The 20,540-nt window shown below is 42.2% G+C and overlaps 1 long non-coding RNA gene across 1 annotated transcript; it reads right to left on the minus strand.

Annotated features, from left to right (window-relative positions):
* Positions 1-1,560: 1,560 nt before the first annotated feature.
* LOC121400522 lies at positions 1,561-20,288 on the minus strand. Its single transcript, XR_005965788.1, has 3 exons — positions 20,021-20,288; positions 15,723-15,924; positions 1,561-2,248 (listed from the first exon to the last, which is right to left on the minus strand). It is a non-coding gene; the product is annotated as an uncharacterized LOC121400522 (long non-coding RNA).
* Between the last annotated feature and the right edge of the window lie 252 nt (positions 20,289-20,540).

Consider the following 20,540-nt stretch of genomic DNA (forward strand, 5'->3'; position numbering starts at 1 on the left):
CCTGGATGGCTGTCTCCAGTAAAGTCCATTTTAAGCAAATTATTGCAATTTCATTTGGTCTCAATAATAATAAAAAAGCATACCTTGTATTTTATCATAACTAAATTGCATGCATCCATATAGGTGCCAAAAAAATCCTGTGGAGTTTATTTAATGTTTAATTTTTTTAAAATCAGACTTAAGCGATGGCAATGCAAATTCCCATTATCTGGAGAATGCCAGATCCCAAGCATTGTGGATAATATATCCCATATCTGCAGTAGTTCTGTTGTGCTCACACTGCGGATAGTGTTGGAGCGTGCCCTAAAGATTTAAGTATGTTTCGTGTGTTCAGCTAAGAAAGCTTGGGAGCCAGTCTGAGGATTGTATTGCTGAGGATGCCTGTGCCAGCTCTGTGTGAGCCCCTGGGTGAGTCTGCTTGAGGGAGGGTAGTGAAAGGCTTCACCCTGTCCCCTGTTTGAGAAAACAAGTGTTTGTTTGCCTGCTACATGGTAGGCAACTACCTCTGTTCAGCAGGAGAGGTACTTGGGCAGGTAGTGCTACCTCGGGAAAGTTATAAGCTCTTGGGGGGGAAAAGGAACTGTGACTCTCTTTGACTACCAGGAGTGGAGTGTGGGACTGCTCCTGGTAAGGATTGTGCCAGAGATGGACTGCCACAAGGGTTTCCCAGGGTAGAGGTTATTGAGATGTGATTGTATTTTACTCTGCACTTTTACAGTTATATAAAGTTATATTTGTTTTACTGCAATGGTGTGGTTATTCAGCGAGCTAGATAACTGTGTTGTTGGAGAAACTGCACTTCGAAGGAGCCTTTTTATTTTGACATATACTAACGTTTCAGCTGCATCTTCAGCCTTTCTCAAAGTACAAAAAATGTAATAAAACATTAATAAATACCCAGTTTGGTGTGAACCTTCAGTGATGTAAAAAGTGACAGAAAGTGTATATCACAATGCACCACCCCCATTCATTCATAAAATACCGACGTAAAACCTTTACGTGTGAGAATACAAACCACCTCAGTATAATTTAGGGAAATGTGGTTAGATACTTGTGAATAACAAAATAACGCATACATTTAATTCTTCCATAGTGACACAATATATGCCTTACAACAAGCCCTTTAGTTGCTACTATTAACTAATTAAACCTATGCGCTAATATACGGACACAACTTCAGACGGCCAACTATTACTCTGGTTATACATAGCTTTAGTCTCTAAGGACTTCGAATGGAAGTGGTCATTATTCTTTTCTTTTTTCCTTTCTTTTTCTTCTTTCTGCTTTTACTTTTTTTTGTAGATATGTAGATATCATTATTCATTCACAGAGTATGATTTTTTCTTCACACAATATTGTAGCCCTGTTTTCCCTATGCTTTTGCTAGGCAGGTAGCGTAGGATTTGGAGCTTAGAGACAGGGACACCAAGGCTTTGGACAAAACACAGGTTTATTAAACACTGGGCATTCCCAACAAAAGGCAACAAAACCCCAGTTCAGCAACTTCAATGTAAAACATGCAGGGTACAGTCCACCAACTTCAAAACAAAACATTCAGGGTTCTCCCCACTCTGGTCGATCACCATCAAGGGAAACGCTCACCCTCTGGAACTTCAGAGCCTTTGGGCTTCTCACTCAGCCCTGCTGACTTCCCCTCATGGGACTCAAGCTCACTAGCATCTGCCAGTCCCTTCATCTCTCTAGGGATTTAGGCTCACCAGCCTCTGTCACACTTGCTGGCAGCAAGACAGAGGAGTTTGCAGGAATCTATGATCTGCGAACTCTATTTGTTCTAGGGAATAAGGATAGCCACCTAGCAACAGCTGTTAGGTTAGGCGGCAGCCTCCCGAATTGATCGCTGGAAACTTCTGATGCTCTGAAAAGAGCGGGAAGAAGTTACAGGAACAGGATCTCTTAAATCTCGCGAGATCTTGTTCCTGTCAGAATTTTTCGGAAGACTGGTGATGACTATCCTTAAGTATACCTGTTTTCAAATAAGAGTGAAAAAACACATTTTTGAAATAAACAGTGTAACTCTTTATTCCTTGAGAGGAAGAGATAATAAAGAAACTTTTTTGTAAGATATTTGTAATTGTAACAAATTACATTCTTTATTGACATTTGGTATGAGATACTTTGTAATTCAATTGAAATACAATTTCAGTGTGTATCTTGTTTGACTGAAATATCTTCTACTTTGTATCTTTAGTAGATGAGTTATTGTCCACCTTAGCTGGCTTGTTGAATCCTGTAGAGAAAAGAAAATCTTTGTTTATTTTCTGTTTATCAATTTAACACATGTAAAACGAAACCACCAGTTAACTTGGGTCGGTGGGATGGGCGCTGTTGCTAGGTGGCGATCCTTATTCCCTAGAACAAATAGAGTTCGCAGATCATAGATTCCTGCAAACTCCTCTTTGTTCTTCGGGAGGATGCCACCTAGCAACAGCTGTTGGGTAGAATAGCACACACCTGGTGGTTGCACGAATGAAATTGAGTTTTTCTTGCTCTGTAGGTCTCCAATAATATTTTGCAAATGTCCTCTGAGAAGACCACCTGGCGGCTTTGAGTATGATGGGAAGTGATACACCCTTTGATGCTGCCTTTGTGGCTGTGGCTGATCTTAGTGAGTGTGCTTTAAATATGGTAGTATCATATGAGGCCTGACTCATAGCATGCAGTATCCACCCTCAATGGGGCTCATTTATCAACACTGGGCAAATTTGCCCATGGGCAGTTACCCATAGCAACCAATCAGTGAATAGCTTTTTAAAGCCAGCTGCAAGTAGAAAAATGAATGCAGCAATTTGATTGGTTGCCATGGGTTACTGCCCATGGGCAAATTTGCCCAGTGTTGATAAATGACCCCCATTGTGTTTACTTTAGCGAGACGAAAAGGATTTCTTGTTGTCAAGAGTAATTGCGACATATAACCTCTTACCTCCCTAGATTTTTCTAAGTAGGTGGATAAAGCCAATACAATACATAAAGATGTATCTTCCTCATCTCTTATTAAGTCCACTTCCGCTGGAGATGAGTTTTCAATTAGCGTTTTAGTTCTACCTTTAAGAATAATGTGGAAACCACCTGGGGTTGAAGAAAACCATGGGTCTGTTATGTGGATGAGAGTTAGTTCAGCCCCTCTTGCTGCTAGAGCTAAAGCTAAGAGAGCAGTCACTTTGATAGTAAGGCTTCTCATGTCTGCATTCTGATTATCTATCGTAGATAGGTACTGCAACAGAAGTTCGGTGTCCCAAGTGTTGTCATATTTAGGACAAATTGGTCTTGATAAACAAGCTCCTCTGATTAATCTCAATTCTCAAATAGAGTTTACTATCCGTGAAATTTGGAATTAAGAAATTTAGTGCTGAACCGTATGATTTTAGGGTATTAGAAGCTGTCCCTTGTTCAAACTTATATGCTAAAAAATCTAATGCTGAGTGTAGTGGAATCTCTTTATTTGAGTCCTGTAAATGAGGGTACATCCAAGTTTTAAATTCCGCAATGAGGGAATTATATTTTTTACATGTTCTAGATCGAAGGGAAAAATTTATCAGCTTTATGGTAGAATGTTTCAATGAAGGATTTTGGTATAATAAATTGGAGCTGCAATCCACATTAGTGTTGGTAGGTTCTTCAGTATCTCTTGTGTACCCTGAAAACAGTCCTGAGTGAACCCCAATGGAACCTTCCTGCCTGAAATTAGGGGTTGTATCAGTGTAAACCATGGTTTGGATGGCCAAATTGGATACACCAGGACTAGATCTCTGACTCCCTCCATTTGAATTTTTTGGAGAACATTCGTGAGAATATATGGAGGGGGAAAGGCATAAAGGTTTGTTAAGCCTGTCCATGGGAAGGAAAGTGCATCCATTCTCCATGCATTGCTTGTCCAGGTTCTGGCTACAAATTTCTTTGTTTGAGCTGATGTCTGGGATCTTGATCTTTCTCCCAGTTGTGTCTCTATTTTGTGAAAAATGTCCTTTTTTAGTGAGACTTGATAGTGTTATCTTTTGACGCAATAAAGCGTCTGCTAATTCGTTTTCCTCTCCGGGAATATATGTGGCGTGTAATGTGATTTGATTGGAAAAAGCCCAATCCCAAAGGTCTAACGCCAAATAACAAAGTGTTTTTGATTTTGTTCCTCCCATTCTGTTTACATATGAAACTGCTGTTTTGTTGTCTGACTGAATTAACACAGACTTTAGAATATTTGGGGAAATTAGAGCCTTTAAGCCTAAAAACATCGCCTTTAGCTCTAATACATTTATGTGAAGTGTTTTTTCTTTTCCTGACCAAAGACCTCTGACTGCTCCTTTGTGAGTGTAAGCTCCCCAACCTCTTAAGGAGGAGTCCGTTGTTATGATAATGTCGTAATTGTTTTTTATAAGTGGCTTTGGGAAAGACTGGGTTTGCCAGGTTATCAGAGTGAGTTCCCTTTTTACTTTGTTTGGAAGTGTTAATTTTTTGTTCCAATGAATATTTTCCCTTAAGTTTTGTGCTAGCCACATTTGTGAGTGCCGACACAGAAGAGGCTTGAGTGCATCCTGGGGATAAAGCAATTATTTTCCCTATTGCTGCTGCAATTAAACGTAGGGAAACTTGATGAAGTGGTAGCAACTGGGCTATGAAAACCTGAATATGTTCCCACTTTTCTTTGGGAATGGAAAGGGTTAACCTTGTTGTATCTACTGTGAATCCCAGAAATGTTATTGATTGGCAAGGGTTTAGTACTGATTTTTCCCAATTTATTGTGAATCCTAATTTTTGCATTAAATTGATGAACATCTGTCTTTGGTCTATGAGAACTGACATATCTGGATTTAGAATAAGAATATCGTCCAGATAAAAAATGCATGTTATCCCTTTTTGTCTTATGTGAGAAATTACTGATTTCATTACTAGGGATGTAGCGAACGTCGGAAAAAAAGTTCGCGAACATATTCGCGAACTTGCGCAAAAACGCGAGCGGTTCGCGAACGGTTCGCGAACCCCATAGACTTCAATGGGAAGGCGAACTTTAACATCTAGAAAAGACATTTCTGGCCAGAAAAATGATTTTAAAGTTGTTTAAAGGGTGCAACGACCTGGACAGTGGCATGCCAGAGGGGGATCAAGGGCAAAAATGTATCTGAAAAATCTGCCTGTGTGTGCTTGGAAGAGATAGTGTAGGGGGAGAGCTGTTAGTGATTTCAGGGACAGATGATAGTAAGTTTGCTGGCTAGTAATCTGCTTGATACTGCTCTGTATTGGAGGGACAGAAGTCTGCAGGGATTTGAGGGACATTTTAGCTTAGGTAGCTTTGCTGGCTAGTAATCTGCTGTTCTCTTTAAACAACTGCCATACGTTGACCTTGTAGGCATTGTTTGCCCAGTTTTTTTGGACGCAGCCACTGAAGCACAGTTGCCAGAAAAAATATGCCATATAAATGCTGAAAATAGTCATTTTTCGCCATACGTTGACCTTGTAGACATTGTTTGCCCAGTTTTTTTGGACGCAGCCACTGAAGCACAGTTGCCAGAAAAATTATGCCATATAAATGCTGAAAATATAAATTTTTTTGGTTGCAGCCACTGAAGCACAGAGGCCAGAAAAATTATGCCATATAAATGCAGAAAATATGCATTTTTTTGGTCGCAGCCACTGAAGCACAGTTGACAGAAAAATTATGCCATATAAATGCTGAAAATATAAACTTTTTTGGTTGCAGCCACTGAAGCACAGAGGCCAGAAAAATTATGCCATATAAATGCAGAAAACATGCATTTTTTTGGTCGCAGCCACTGAAGCACAGTTGACAGAAAAATTATGCCATATAAATGCTGAAAATATAAATTTTTTTGGTTGCAGCCACTGAAGCACAGAGGCCAGAAAAATTATGCCATATAAATGCAGAAAATATGCATTTTTTTGGTCGCAGCCACTGAAGCACAGTTGCCAGAAAAAATATGCCATATAAATGCTGAAAATAGTCATTTTTTGCCATATACGTTGAGTCAACGTATGGCAAAAAATGACTATTTTCAGCATTTATATGGCATATTTTTTCTGGCCTCTGTGCTTCAGTGGCTGCGGCCAAAAAAACTGGGCAAACAATGCCTACAAGGTCAACGTCGTTGACCTTGTAGGCATTGTTTGCCCAGTTTTTTTTGGCCGCAGCCACTGAAGCACAGAGGCCAGAAAAAATATGCCATATAAATGCTGAAAATAGTCATTTTTTTGGTCGCAGCCACTGAAGCACAGTTGCCAGAAAAATTATGCCATATAAATGCTGAAAATATAAATTTTTTTGGTTGCAGCCACTGAAGCACAGAGGCCAGAAAAATTATGCCATATAAATGCAGAAAATATGCATTTTTTTGGTTGCAGCCACTGAAGCACAGAGGCCAGAAAAATTATGCCATATAAATGCAGAAAATATGCATTTTTTTGGATGCAGCCACTGAAGCACAGTTGCCAGAAAAAATATGCCATATAAATGCTGAAAATAGTCATTTTTTGCCATACGTTGACCTTGTAGACATTGTTTGCCCAGTTTTTTTGGTTGCAGCCACTGAAGCACAGAGGCCAGAAAAAATTAAACCAGTAGGGTTTGCACCCTAGTTTGTAACGGTGGCGGAGGGAGGAGGAGGACGCTAAAGGACAGCTGTGTGTGGAGTCATGAGGCTTGAAGAGAAGGACAGCTGCATAGAAGTCAGAACAAGTCTTCCGGCGTGCAGTAACCCTCCGAGATCCACCCCTCATTCATTTTAATAAAGGTCAGGTAATCGACACTTTTGTGACCTAGGCGAGTTCTCTTCTCAGTTACAATCCCTCCTGCTGCACTGAAGGTCCTTTCTGAGAGCACACTTGAGGCTGGGCAAGACAAGAGGTTCATGGCAAATTGTGACAGCTCTGGCCACAGATCAAGCCTGCGCACCCAGTAGTCCAGGGGTTCATCGCTCCTCAGAGTGTCGATATCTGCAGTTAATGCCAGGTAGTCCGCTACCTGCCGGTCGAGGCGTTCTTTGAGGGTGGATCCAGAAGGGTTGTGGCGCTGCCTTGGACAGAAAAACATTTGCATGTCTGACGTTACAGACTGGCCAAAGGGCTTTGTCCTTGCAGGTGTGCTCGTGGCAGGATTACTGGCACCTCTGCCCCTGGAATGTTGATGAGTTCCTGAAGTGACATCACCCTTAAAAGCATTGTACAACATGTTTTGCAGGCTGGTTTGTAAATGCCGCATCTTTTCGGACTTGTGGTATGTTGGTAACATTTCTGACACTTTATGCTTGTACCGAGGGTCTAGTAGCGTTGCGACCCAGTACAGGTCCTTCTCCTTAAGCCTCTTGATACGGGGGTCCTTCAACAGGCATGACAGCATGAAAGACCCCATTCTCACAAGGTTGGATGCAGAGCTATCCATCTCCGCTTCCTCATTATCAAGGACTGCATCATCCACGGTCTCCTCCCCCCAGCCACGTACAAGACCAGGGGTCCCCAAAAGGTCACCACTAGCCCCCTGGGAAGCCTGCTCCTGTTGGTCCTCCTCCTCCTCCTCCACAAAGCCACCTTCCTCCTCTGACTCCACTTCTGGCACCTCTCCCTGCGTTGCAGCAGGTGCCTGGGTTCGTTCTGGTGATTCCGACCAGAAAATCGTGCGCTTCCAGCTCCTCGTCACGCTGGTCTACAGCCTCATCTGTCACTCGTCGCACGGCACGCTCCAGGAAGAAAGCGAAGGGTATTAGGTCGCTGATGGTGCCTTCGGTGCGACTGACCATATTTGTCACCTCTTCAAAAGGTCGCATGAGCCTGCAGGCATCGCGCATAAGCACCCAGTAACGGGGGAAAAAAATCCCCAGCTGTGCAGATCCAGTCCTACCACCCAGTTCAAAAAGGTACTCGTTGACGGCCCTTTGTTGTTGCAGCAGACGTTCCAACATAAGGAGCGTTGAATTCCAGCGAGTCTGGCTGTCAGAAATCAAACGCCTGACTGGCATGTTGTAGCGCTGCTGAATGTCAGCAAGGCGTGCCATGGCTGTGTAGGAACGTCTGAAATGGGCCGACACCTTTCTGGACTGGGTGAGAACGTCCTGGAATCCTGGGTACTTGGAGACAAAACGTTGGACTATTAAATTTAACACATGTGCCATGCAGGGCACATGTGTTAAATTGCCTAGTCTCAACGCTGCCAACAGATTGCTTCCATTGTCACACACCACTTTTCCGATCTGCAGTTGGTGTGGGGTCAGCCACCGATCGGCCTGTGACTGCAGAGATGACAGGAGTACAGATCCGGTATGGTTTTTGCTTTCCAGGCACGTCATCCCCAAGACAGCGTGACAACGGCGTACCTGGCACGTCGAATAGCCTAGGGGGAGCTGGGGGTGCACAGGTGTGGAGGAGGAGAAGGAGGACCCAGCAGCAGAGTAAGAAGAAGAAGAAGACGAGGTAGAGAGCGATGGAGGAGTAGAGGTGGTGGCAGAACCGCGTGCAATCCGTGGCGGTGACACCAACTCCACTGTTGTTGTTGAGCTACCCATTCCCTGCTTCCCAGCCATTACCAAGTTCACCCAGTGGGCAGTGTAGGTGACATACCTGCCCTGACCATGCTTGGAGGACCATGCGTCAGTAGTCATATGGACCTTTGGCCCAACACTAAGTGACAGAGATGCGGTAACTTGGCTCTGCACATGTTGGTACAGGTGTGGTATTCCCTTTTTAGAAAAAAAATTGCGGCTGGGTACCTTCCACTGCGGTGTCCCAATTGCTACAAATTTGCGGAAGGCCTCAGAGTCCACCAGCTGGTATGGTAAAAGCTGGCGGGCTAAGAGTGCAGACAAGCCAGCTGTCAGACGCCGGGCAAGGGGGTGACAGTCAGACATTGGCTTCTTACGCTCAAACATGGCCTTCACAGAAACTTGGCTGGTGGCAGATGACTGGGAATGGGAACAGGTGGTCAAGGTGGAAGGCGGAGTGGAGGGTGGTTCAGACGGGTCAAGGAGAGCAGAGGTAGAGCAGTAAAATGCTGGACCAGAAGGAGTGTGGCTTTTAGTTTGCCTGTTGCCTTTGAGGTGTTGCTCCCAAAGTGCTTTGTGCTTGCCGCTCATGTGCCTTCGCATAGAAGTTGTACCTATGTGGCTGTTGGGCTTACCAAGGCTCAGTTTCTGACTGCACTCATTGCAAATTACAATGCTTTTGTCAGAGGCACACACATTAAAAAAATCCCACACTGCTGACTTTTTGGAAGTGTGCGATCTGGCGGTAACAGTAGAAGTTGGCGGAGTTGGCGGTATTGGCGGCAATGGCGGGTGCGTTGGCCGGCTGAACACAGGTGCCGATACATGTTGTTGCCCTGCTGATCCCTGCGGGCTGTCCTCCCTGCTTCTTCTAAGTCTTATTCTCCTACTGCCTCTCTGACTCTCCGTCTCTCCATCTGAACTACCCTCCTCTTGCTCTCTTCTACTAGGCACCCACAAAACATCAATCTCCTCATCATCATTCTCCTCAGATGCATCAATTTCTTCTGACACATCACAGAAGGAAGCAGCAGCGGGGACCTCCTCCTCATCACTCATTATGTCCATCTCTATCGTGTTCTCTGCCAGAATTAAATCTGGTGTAAGGTCCTCATCTCCTTCATCTTCTTCTGGCAATAATGGTTGCGCATTACTCAGTTCAAGAAACTCATTGGAAAATAACTCCTCTGACCCCAGTGAAGAAGGGGCACCGGTGGTGGAGGAAGTGTTACGTGGGGTGGCCATAGCAGTGGAGGATGAGGAGGATGTTGTGGTAAAGTTAGAAACGGTAGAGGATGGGGTGTGCTGTGTAAGCCAGTCAACTACCTCTTCAGCATTTTGGGAGTTCAGGGTCATTGGCTTTTTAAAACTGGGCAATTTGCTAGGGCCACAGGATTGCATAGCAGCACGGCCCCTAGCACGGCCTCTGCGTGGCGGCCTGCCTTTGCCTGGCATTATTTTTAAAAAAACAACAACAACAACAAAAACTCAGTTGGTTTTTCTGGAAACGATAATACACACAGCTAGATGGCGGGTTGAAGAAAACAGTGTGCAAATAATGCCTACAAGGTCAACGTATACACTACTACAGCGGTGGATACGGATTACGTAAAATATATTATGGCTGCTTGAAAAAAGTCACTCCGGTGTTTTTTCTGGAGACGGTAATATTATGGATATTTAGACAGAATGTGAACAAGGTCACACAGCTAGATGGCGGGTTGAAGAAAACAGTGTGCAAATAATGCCTACAAGGTCAACGTATACACTACTACAGCGGTGGATACGGATTACGTAAAATATATTATGGCTGCTTGAAAAAAGTCACTCCGGTGTTTTTTCTGGAGACGGTAATATTATGGATATTTAGACAGAATGTGAACAAGGTCACACAGCTAGATGGCGGGTTGAAGAAAACAGTGTGCAAATAATGCCTACAGGGCAAATAATGCCTAAAAGGTCAACTTATACACTACTACAGCGGTAGTAAAATAAAAAAAAGTAAAATAAAAAAAAATGAATATTAAAAAAAAAATTAAAGTTGGTGCTGCTGAACTACTAGGAGCAGCAGATTAGCACACCAGTCCCACTCCCCAACACTGCTAGACTAATAGCACTGGGCTCTTATAGTAGTAGTAGTAGTAGTAGTAAAACAACAAAAAAAATAAATAAAAGCAGTCCTTACAAGGACTACTGTTATTGCAGCAGTCAGCAGATGAGATCAGAAGCAGGACAGCTGCCCACTGCAGCTACATACAGAGCACTGCAGTAGAAGGTAGATTACTAGCCAGCAAAGCTACCTAAGCTTAAATGTCCCTCAAACCCCTGCAGACTTCTGTCCCTCCAATAACAGAGCAGTATCAAAACGATTACTAGCCAGCAAACTTTCAACTGTCCCTGAAATCACTAACAGGCAGCAGCTCTCTCCCTACACTATCTCTTCAGCACACACAGGCAGAGTGAAAAAACGCTGCAGGGCTTCGGTTTTTATAGGGAAGGGGAGTGGTCCAGGGGAGAGCTTCCTGATTGGCTGCCATGTACCTGCTGGTCTGGGGTGAGAGGGCAAAAAAAAGCGCCAACAATGGCGAACCCAAAATGGCGAACGTCGCGCGACGTTCGCGAACTTCCGGCGAGCGCGAACACCCGATGTTCGCGCGAACAAGTTCGCCGGCGAACAGTTCGCGACATCTCTATTCATTACCCTGGAAAATGTGTATGGAGCATTGGAGAGGCCAAACACATTACATTCCAGTGGTAAATATTTTGCTTCCACTGGAATCTCAAAAACCTTTTGTGATTTTTTGATATTTTTATAGCATGGAACGTATCCTTTAGATCTATCTTTATGCAATAAGCATTTTCTTTCAAGAGGTATGTGAGATCTGCAATGCTTTCCATTCTGAAACGTTTCCTTTTTAGAAATTTGTTTAAAGACTTCACATTCAGGACTGGTCTGACAGAACCATCTGGCTTTGGTATTGGGAAAAGATGACTTATCCTGCCTGACTGTGAAAGGTCTGAGAGTTCTATCTTTCCCTCTAGCAAAGCCTTTTCTAAGGCACCCTCTAGAACTGCACTGGTGTCTCTGTATCTGTTTGAGATTTGAAGTGGGAACGATTTTAGAGGAAGGTACAAGCCCCTTCTTATTATGTTTAAAACCCATTTATCTGTGGTTATTGTTTGCCATAAATGTATAATTTCTGACTGGGAAAATACATGAGTTTTGTTTACCTGGCACTCTTTTCTTATAACCAGTAGACCACTTTGGGTTGGTGGACTGGGAGTCAAAATAGGCCCTGCCATTCCAAGTACGAGCCATTCCAGAGACCCAAACAGCCCCCAACCAGCCCACTCTATGGTAACTTTCTATGGAACCATACAGCAGCCCCTCTGGCATTTGCCAGAACCCACAGATTGCCAGTCCGGGCCTGGTTGGTTGCTCGTCCACTGAACTGGACTCTCTGGCCAAAGAAAGGTCTTTTATAGCTCTGTGAGGCTTCACGGGACGACCCCTGAGCTCTGTAAGGATGTCCCTCTCCACGAAAGGGTTTTTTGTTGAAAAAAGAAGGTCTTTTCCAGTCCCCAAATGATTTTCTTGCCTTATAGCGTGATTTTACCTCCTTAATAAAATCTGGACCAAATAAATTAGAGTCCTCAAAATTTGGAAATTCATGTGATTTTGCAGCCAGGTCAGACATGCCCATAGTATGTAACCAACGAGCTCTTCTCACGCTTGTGACATGGTTAAAAGCCTGGCCAATCATCAATGCAGCCCTGGTGGATGCTTTAAGAAGTGCTAATTTTGAGGATTGCAAGGAATGAATATTCTTTCTGGACTGTTGTCCTTCTTGTTCTGCTTTATCAAGCATGAGTAACAAAGGACCGGCTGCATCTGCAATTTTAAATTGTATGTTGCGCAAGGACTGATCCATCCTGTCATTATTGGTTACTGTACCAGTAATAGAGGATAGTGCAGGGTCTACTTCTGGTGCTAACATAGCCTGTATATCAGGGATTCCAATATGGTTTCTTAAAACCAAGTCATCTTCTTTCATTAAAGAAGAGCGAAAGGCATACTTTGTGAAATCATACACCTCAGATTTATCATTAAGTGCCCATCTGGCATTAAATAACTTTGGTGGAGGTGTTTTTCCCAGGAGATCAACTCTTGACATTTGTGTATCACTTATTTCTCCTCTTTCAGAGGATGCTGAAGATTTCATTGTTTTTTCACAATCCCAGTCCACCTCAGAGATTTTTGAATTGCCAGCTACGGGCTCAGAATCAGAAGCAACTGCTTCAGAGTATAATGAGGAATGACTGCTGCTATGATAATGTTTAAAATGACCCTTTCTGGGTAATTTTTGTGAAATCCCAAAAGGGACCAAATTTCTTTTCTTCTCCTTTCCTTTCTGTCTCAAACGAGACTTTTTTGCCTTAGGAGAGCTGTCTAATGAACTCTTACCAGAGTCTGAGGAAGAGTCTTCAATATTATAGTTTTTCTTTTTCTTATTTTTTATGAATTCCTCTTCCGAGGATGAAGAATTATCTGGAGACTTAATTTGTCTCCTTTGCTTAACATTTTTAAACTGTCTGTGAGGAGAAATTTCTAATGACTCAGTAGCCATTACAGAAAGTGTGTCCTGTCACAGCGCTGTGAAAAATTCTGACAGGAACAAGATCTTGCGAGAGTTAAGAGATCCTGTTCCTGTAACTTCTTCCCGCTCTTTTCAGAGCATCTGAAATTTCCAGCGATCAATTCGGGAGGCTGCCGCCTAACCCAACAGCTGTTGCTAGGTGGCATCCTCACAAAGAACAAACCTTTTTCCAGGCACTGTCTCTCCCAGCAGCACCACACTTCCCTCCACTCTAGGTGGTATCAGGAGAGACTTCAGGTGTTACATACCCTTTTACCTTTCCTAGATAGCTCCTCTCTCAGCTGCCACTTAATTACATTGCTGAGATGGAATATTAACCCTACCTGAGCGGAATATTCCTTTGCCACACATGTAATGCAGTTTAAATACACTCTTTTCGATGCATTTTCCTCTAAGACAGTGGTGTCTCCCAAGCACCCTGTCACAATGTGTATATATATATATATATATATATATATATATATATATATATATATATATATATAATTTTTACTTGGGGTCACAACTTTCTTTGATTTTTGATTTTGATTCCTTTTTTGACATACATTCCCTTTAAAGGACCTCCCCCGCATGCACACGCTAGTTATTAGAAGAAGATGTTCAAAGCTGAGTTAACACTCTCTGCCTTCAGCTGCTATCAGTTCAGTTAATTAGCACATCGGAGATTGCTATGTGCATATATTCTGTTGACATACTTTCTGTACATATAATATGCTTTCATTCATATCTGTGTTAGCTCAGATAAATAACTGCGCCAAAAGAATTTTTCCACTCATATTTGCATATTCATGTACATATTATCCTAATGGCCATCATGTGACAGGAATATATATTGGAGATCCTTTACTGCATCAAATCAATATAATGGAAGCATATTTATATTTGTATTTTTTGTTGTACAAATGACTGTTTATATTACACAGCATTGAGTATTTCAGATATAAATGGGTGATCTATTATGCACCAGTATTTTTTACTGATTGGTAATGATTCTTACCTCAAAATTGATGGAGTCAGACCTACCAAGCTCTCTCTTTAGTACTGGAAGGTTTGTTTTACTGTAGAAAGAATGTTTTGGGGAAGTCTTTTTTGCATTTTTGGGGATTAACAATTCAGTCGGGCGTTAAAACTTAGTGCTGCCTCTGAGCTCTAACGCTTCATAGAACAGCATATTCAACTGCCAAAGACATTCTGATGAATGAAACATCTGCTATAAACACTTTTCTGACTTTCAGAAAAAAATCAAGAAATTGTTCAATAATTATGCTTAAAATTGAAGCCACTGGAAATGTCCCAGTTTACATTTTTTTTAATCTGTCCTATAGAAGTGTTCAACTGTCCATCCATGAATGAGAATACATTTTTTTTAATACAGACAAAATAACAAATAACAAAAGTTTCATGTTTCAAATAAGGTTGCTGTCTGGCAGTCACTGGCCCAATTAAATTAGCCACAGAAATGTCTGATGCTGAAACACTGATATCTCAACATTAAAAGAAAATACATCAGTTACATAAGTACCTATGACCATTTCATTGCTCTGACACTACTGTAACACTGTATATTTTCTTACTAGGCAGAAATAGCCATTTTGTAAAATGCATACCTCCCAACTGTCCCGTTTTCAGTGGGACAGTCCCGCTTTTGACAGAACAGAGAAGGGCAACTAAGCTGGTAAAAGGTATGGAAAAGCTTAGCTATGAGGAAAGACTGGCCAAATTGGGGATGTTCACGCTGGAGAAGAGGCGCTTAAGGGGTGATATGATGACTATGTATAAATATATAAGGGGATCGTATAATAATCTCTCTACTGCTTTATTTACCAGTAGGTCTTTCCAGCTGACACAAGGTCACCCATTCCGATTAGAAGAAAAGAGGTTCCGCCTAAATATTCAGAAGGAGTTTTTTTACAGTGAGAGCTGTGAAGATGTGGAATTCTCTCCCTGAATCAGTTGTACAGGTTGATACATTAGATAGCTTTAAGAAGGGGTTGGATAGCTTTTTAGCAAGTGAGGGAATACAGGGTTATGGGAGATAGCTCATAGTACAAGTTGATCCAGGGACTAGTCCGATTGCCATTTTGGAGTCAGGAAGGAATTTTTTCCCATCTGAGGCAAATTGGAAAGGCTTCAGATGGGTTTTTTTTGCCTTCTTCTGGATCAACTAGCAGTTAGGCAGATAAAAAAAAAAACCAAAAGGTTGAACTTGATGGACGTGTGTCTTTTTCAACTTTACTTACTATGTAGCTTAACCCACAGTCCCACATTTGTACTGAAAAGTCCCGACTTTCTCTGCACTGAACAGCCAGAAAAAAAATGTTTCTAACTTAATTGGCTTTTGGCATAGAGCCCAAAACAGCCACCTGGTGCAACTAAGATACTTTGTAACAATTTTGAGATAAGCAAATAAGTAATTGTAACAATTTAGATAAGGATGTCCCTTGGGAAAAGTTAGACCCACAGCTTAAAGGACCAGTAACATCAACATTTTTTCCAAAAAAATTCATTAGACATCAAGACAAATTAAAATTTAAAATAGCAAACCCTTTATTAAGAAATAACTTACAGAAACTCCACTTCCTGTCCTCTACAGAAAAGGCGAAAGGGCGAGCATCCATCCTGCTGGGCTCGATTTCTCCTCCCTGGCACTTCACTGACAGCGTATTGATCTCCTTCTCCAGCTCTTCAGAGGGCCACAGTGGTGTCATGATTCCTGTCCCCACTGTAAGATAGCAGATCGGCAGCGTACGGCAGAAAAACTGTAATAACTGGAAAAAAACCCATAGAAATATGTTTAAACTTTCATAACCTGCCAAATTTTGTAAAATGAACATGATAAAAAGGCGTGGCCAAGAAAATTTTGACGGGCTGGGCGCGGCCAGTTTTTTGTTCCTCGTTTTATTTTCAAAATGTTGGGAGGTAAGCTGATACCTGCTACAACCCCTTTTTTGTGCAAGCATAATAAATCAGTCATGACTTTTGTAAAGGCAATTTTGGACACAGATTGTCATGTGTTTTTACCCAAAAGGCTAAGGCCAGACAGGCCAAAATCAGCCTGCTGATACAAGCCAATTTCAGCCTGTATTTAGCAGTATCCTCTTCTTCTTTTGTGTCTGGAATGCGTGTGGCAGCTTAGTTTGATAAAGCAAAGCAAGAATTTGCACTAAATGCTGGAACAGACACAAGGGTTCTGGACGCGAAAAAAGAGAAAGATACTGTTCACAGCGAGGGACTTAAAAATAGCCCTGTAAACCTGCTAAAACAGTGTTTTCCCTAATTCCATTCTTAATTGAAGACGACACTCTGAATTGTGCCCACTCCATGTGTTACATGTATCAAAATAGTGCAAATGAGCTTGCAGTTTGATGCAAATTGAGTGCAACCTATGTCTAGCAATTTTATTTTGGGGGTCATGTCACTTTTAGAAAGCAAGTTGAAAACACATCCAATTTACCGGGTTCAAGCCAGGGTGGAAGTAGCTTCAGTATGTTCAAGTGTCAAAAGGCCAGTTGCACACTATTCTTCAGAAGAGGCAGGTCAGACACACTGGCAACCATTTGGAGGTGCAATGAATTGCTTAAATATCATTCTCCAGCCAATTTATACCTGTTTGTAATGACCGCCCCCCTCTTTAGTTAATAGACTGCACAGGGTAGAAATAAAAAAACGGGCACAAAGCACCATGGTTTTTGGACCCCTTAAGGATTTAATAATGGTTGCTCACACCGTGAGGTGTGCATAGAATGGAACTTTCTATGCAGTTCTGCCTGTATTCAGCAGCATTATGTGATATTGCAGTCACTGTTATTCTTTCATATAACCAACAGAGGGCGCACTGTTATTCTTTCATATAACCAACAGAGGGCGCTGTGTGATATTGCCGTCACTGTTAATCTTTCATATAACCAACAGAGGGCGCACTGTTGTTCTTTCATATAACCAACAGATGGCACTGTGTGATTTTGCAGTCACTGTTATTCTTTCATATAACCAACAGAAGGCGCACTGTTATTCTTTCATATAACCAACAGAGGGTGCTGTGTGATATTGCAGTCACTGTTATTCTTTCATATAACCAACAGATGGCGCTGTGTGATATTGCAGTCACTGTTATTCTTTCATATAACCAACAGAGGGCGCACTGTTATTCTTTCATATAACCAACAGAGGGCATTGTGGGATATTGCAGTCTCTCCCCAAGTGAACTGTTGGTATAGGAATGATTAAAAATGACTGCAATCTCAGCTACTGCCCGCTGACCCGAGTATAAGCCGAGGTAGACTTTTTCAGCACATTTTGGATGCTGAAAAACTCGGCTTATACTCGAGTATATACGGTACTTCAAAAATAAGCCCCTGCTTCAGGTCTGGACCTGGATTCAAAATAGGCCCTGGCATTCCAAGTACATAGAGGCCCAAACAGCCCCCACAAACCCACTTAATAGTCACTTTCTATGGCATCTTACAGCAGCCCCTCTGGCATTTTAGGGAACCCACAGATTGCCAGTCTGGGCCAGACCTGATTTGAGGCCACTGAGCACAACATCCATGTACTTGGTGAGCAACTTGTTGCTCGTGAGCCACTGGTTGGGGAACACTGCCCTAAAGGCTACCTCTGGCACAGATCTCCTAATCACAGCATAGTGCAAAAACTGAATTTCTGGATGCACTTAGGATTGTTAAAGAAGAAGTAAACCCTAATACTGTAAGTGAGTATGGCAAAAAATACCATATTTTATATACTGCACAGATTGTACCAGCCTAAAGTTTCAGCTTCTCAATAGCAGCAATGATCCAGGACTTCACACTTGTCACAGGGGGTCACCATCTTGGAAAGTGTCTGAGACACTCACATGCTCAGTGGGCTCTGAGCAGCTGTTGCAATTGCAAATTATCAAGCAGAGAATGAGGTCAGTCTGTAATATAAGCTGATGCTACAGGGCTGATTATTAAATTCTGATGCTAATTGCACCGGTTTCGGTGCTGCCATGTAGTAATTATCTGTATTAGTTACTTATCAGTTTTATATTGTGACATTTATAGTCTATGTGTACTGTATATTGTGAGTGGGTCCCTATGCTCAGTAAGTGACAGCAGCAAAGAGCATGTGCAGTGAATCAGCACAAAAGAAGATGGGGAGCTACTGGGGCATATTTGGAGACACGGATCTTTACTGCTAAAGGGCTGTGGTTTGTGTGGGCTGGTACAGAAGTCCAAAACATAATGTACAACATTTCTAGCCTACTTCTTTAGTTAGGCTTTAGTTCCCCTTTAACACTCACAGACAATTGCAGCATATATTGCCATCAGCCCCTCACAGAGGAAAATGGGGGAAGCAAATCCTTTCATGGCAAAATTATAAAGCATTCGAAGACACTGTTTTGTACTTATAAAAAAGGGTTAAATTTATGTTGTCAGTATCTCTTTAATATAACAGAGCTCACTCTGGATGATTATAGGCTGAATAAAGTTGTTCTTGTGGAGCAAGGTATTTGCTAAAATGCCATTTGCTTGTGTACCCAGTCGACCTGATCTTGCCAGTGGCACTGTCTACGCCAGTTTCTGAAAAGCTACAGCCATGTTTGTCTGAGGTTAAAGATCTGTTCTCTAGATCAATGTTTTATTTGCATTACGAGACCTTCCCCAAGGCTGGCCAAATCTTTCATTTTCTTTGTACATTGCATATTTAGATTAATAATAAATGCCTGTGATTATTTCTTAACCTCTGCGATCCACTGATCTATCTTTACAGGGCAATAGCAGTCCCTTGCATACATTTCTCTTTATGTTTCTACCATAAATCAGTGCTGTAGCTGCAAGTGCACAAATAGTGATGTTATCTCTGGTAAATAATAAATCTTTCATTGTCTTGTGCTAAATTTGCTTGTAAACTGTTGTATTGTTTAACTTACATTCTTTTGGTTGCCTAGCGATAAAGGTCCATTGCTGCATTACACTTATGTCACGCATTGCTTTTCAGTATTTAATTAATATTGTATAAGGGAATATTTCCTAATGCCGAAACCAAATCTCATCATTTTCATTTGGATCATCACCATCACTATAATATAGCCTATAGCCAAGCCTATTGGGATGTTAAAAAAATAAAAATAAAATAAAAAATTATATATATATATATATATATATATATATATATATATATATACACACACAGTATAATGTGTGTGTGTACATACATATATCAATTCATATTCAGCTTTATCTATACACTCATTTATAAAAGATATACACTTAGCTACCTGTAGATTTTAACATCCCAATAGGCTTGGTTTGTGTATATATACACAAACTGACAAAATATTGCCCCCAGATCTATACCTGTGCCAGCAATATCCAAAATATTGCCCCCAAGTCTGTACCTGTTGTGCCTCTATATTGCGGCCTTTATTGGACCAATGCCCTTGGTCCAATAAAGGCCGTTTTATTCATGAAACAGTGGGTGCTGGACTAACTTTCTTCGCTAATATTGCCAGTGGAAGGTGGCCACTGGAGGATGTGCACCCAGCCAAAGAAGTGAGTTGCAGTTGTGCTGACTACTAATCTGCTAGTGCCTCTATATTGCCCCCATGTCTGTACCTGTTGTGCCAGCATTGCCTCCCTAACTTTGTGCCTGTTGGGCCAACATTGCCCCCCTAAGTCTGTACCTGTGCCAGCATTGTACCCCTAAGTCTGTACCTGTGCCAGCATTGCCCCCCAAGTCTGTATCTGTTCTGCCAGCATTGCACCGCTATGTCTGTACCTGTGCCAGCATTGCCCCCCAAGTCTGTACCTGTTGTGCCAGCATTGCCCCCCAAGTCTGTGCCAGAGCAGCAGCAACAGCAAAAATATTGCCCCAGATCTGTACCTCACTGCTCAGTGCTCTGCTCATTGTTCTCCAACTTCTCCAACAACAGTCAGCCCAGTCAGAAGAATCCTGCACCACCTGGCTCTCTTCAATGCACGGCACACCAACGTGCCAGGCCAGCACAGCTCTCTGCCTCACTATGTGGAGTAACGTATAATATATAGCAAGGGCTTCATTGTTTTATCCTTTGGTAAATTGTATCCAGACTACAGTCAGGCCCGTATTTGTGGCAAAACCACAAAGGCCCGGCCTAGGGCGGCAGACTTTCAGGGGCCGCATCTAAATACAATCACTGGAACCAGTCCTATGTGTGCGCTTTCTACATGTGCACACATGCACATAAAGGTAGTGGACGGGAAGGGGATGGGTAAGGGGCGGGGGACAAGTGTAGCCGGCCTAGGGGTGCCTGGATAGTAAATCCGGGCATGACTACAGTGCAATTGTTGCTTTTAAACACTTTTTTTCTAATTGATGAAATATTTGATTTGTGAACTACCTGGAGTCACAGTATTTTAAGTTG

Source organism: Xenopus laevis, chromosome 2S (genome assembly GCF_017654675.1).
Source record: "Xenopus laevis strain J_2021 chromosome 2S, Xenopus_laevis_v10.1, whole genome shotgun sequence".
In the NCBI taxonomy this organism is placed as follows: domain Eukaryota; kingdom Metazoa; phylum Chordata; class Amphibia; order Anura; family Pipidae; genus Xenopus; species Xenopus laevis.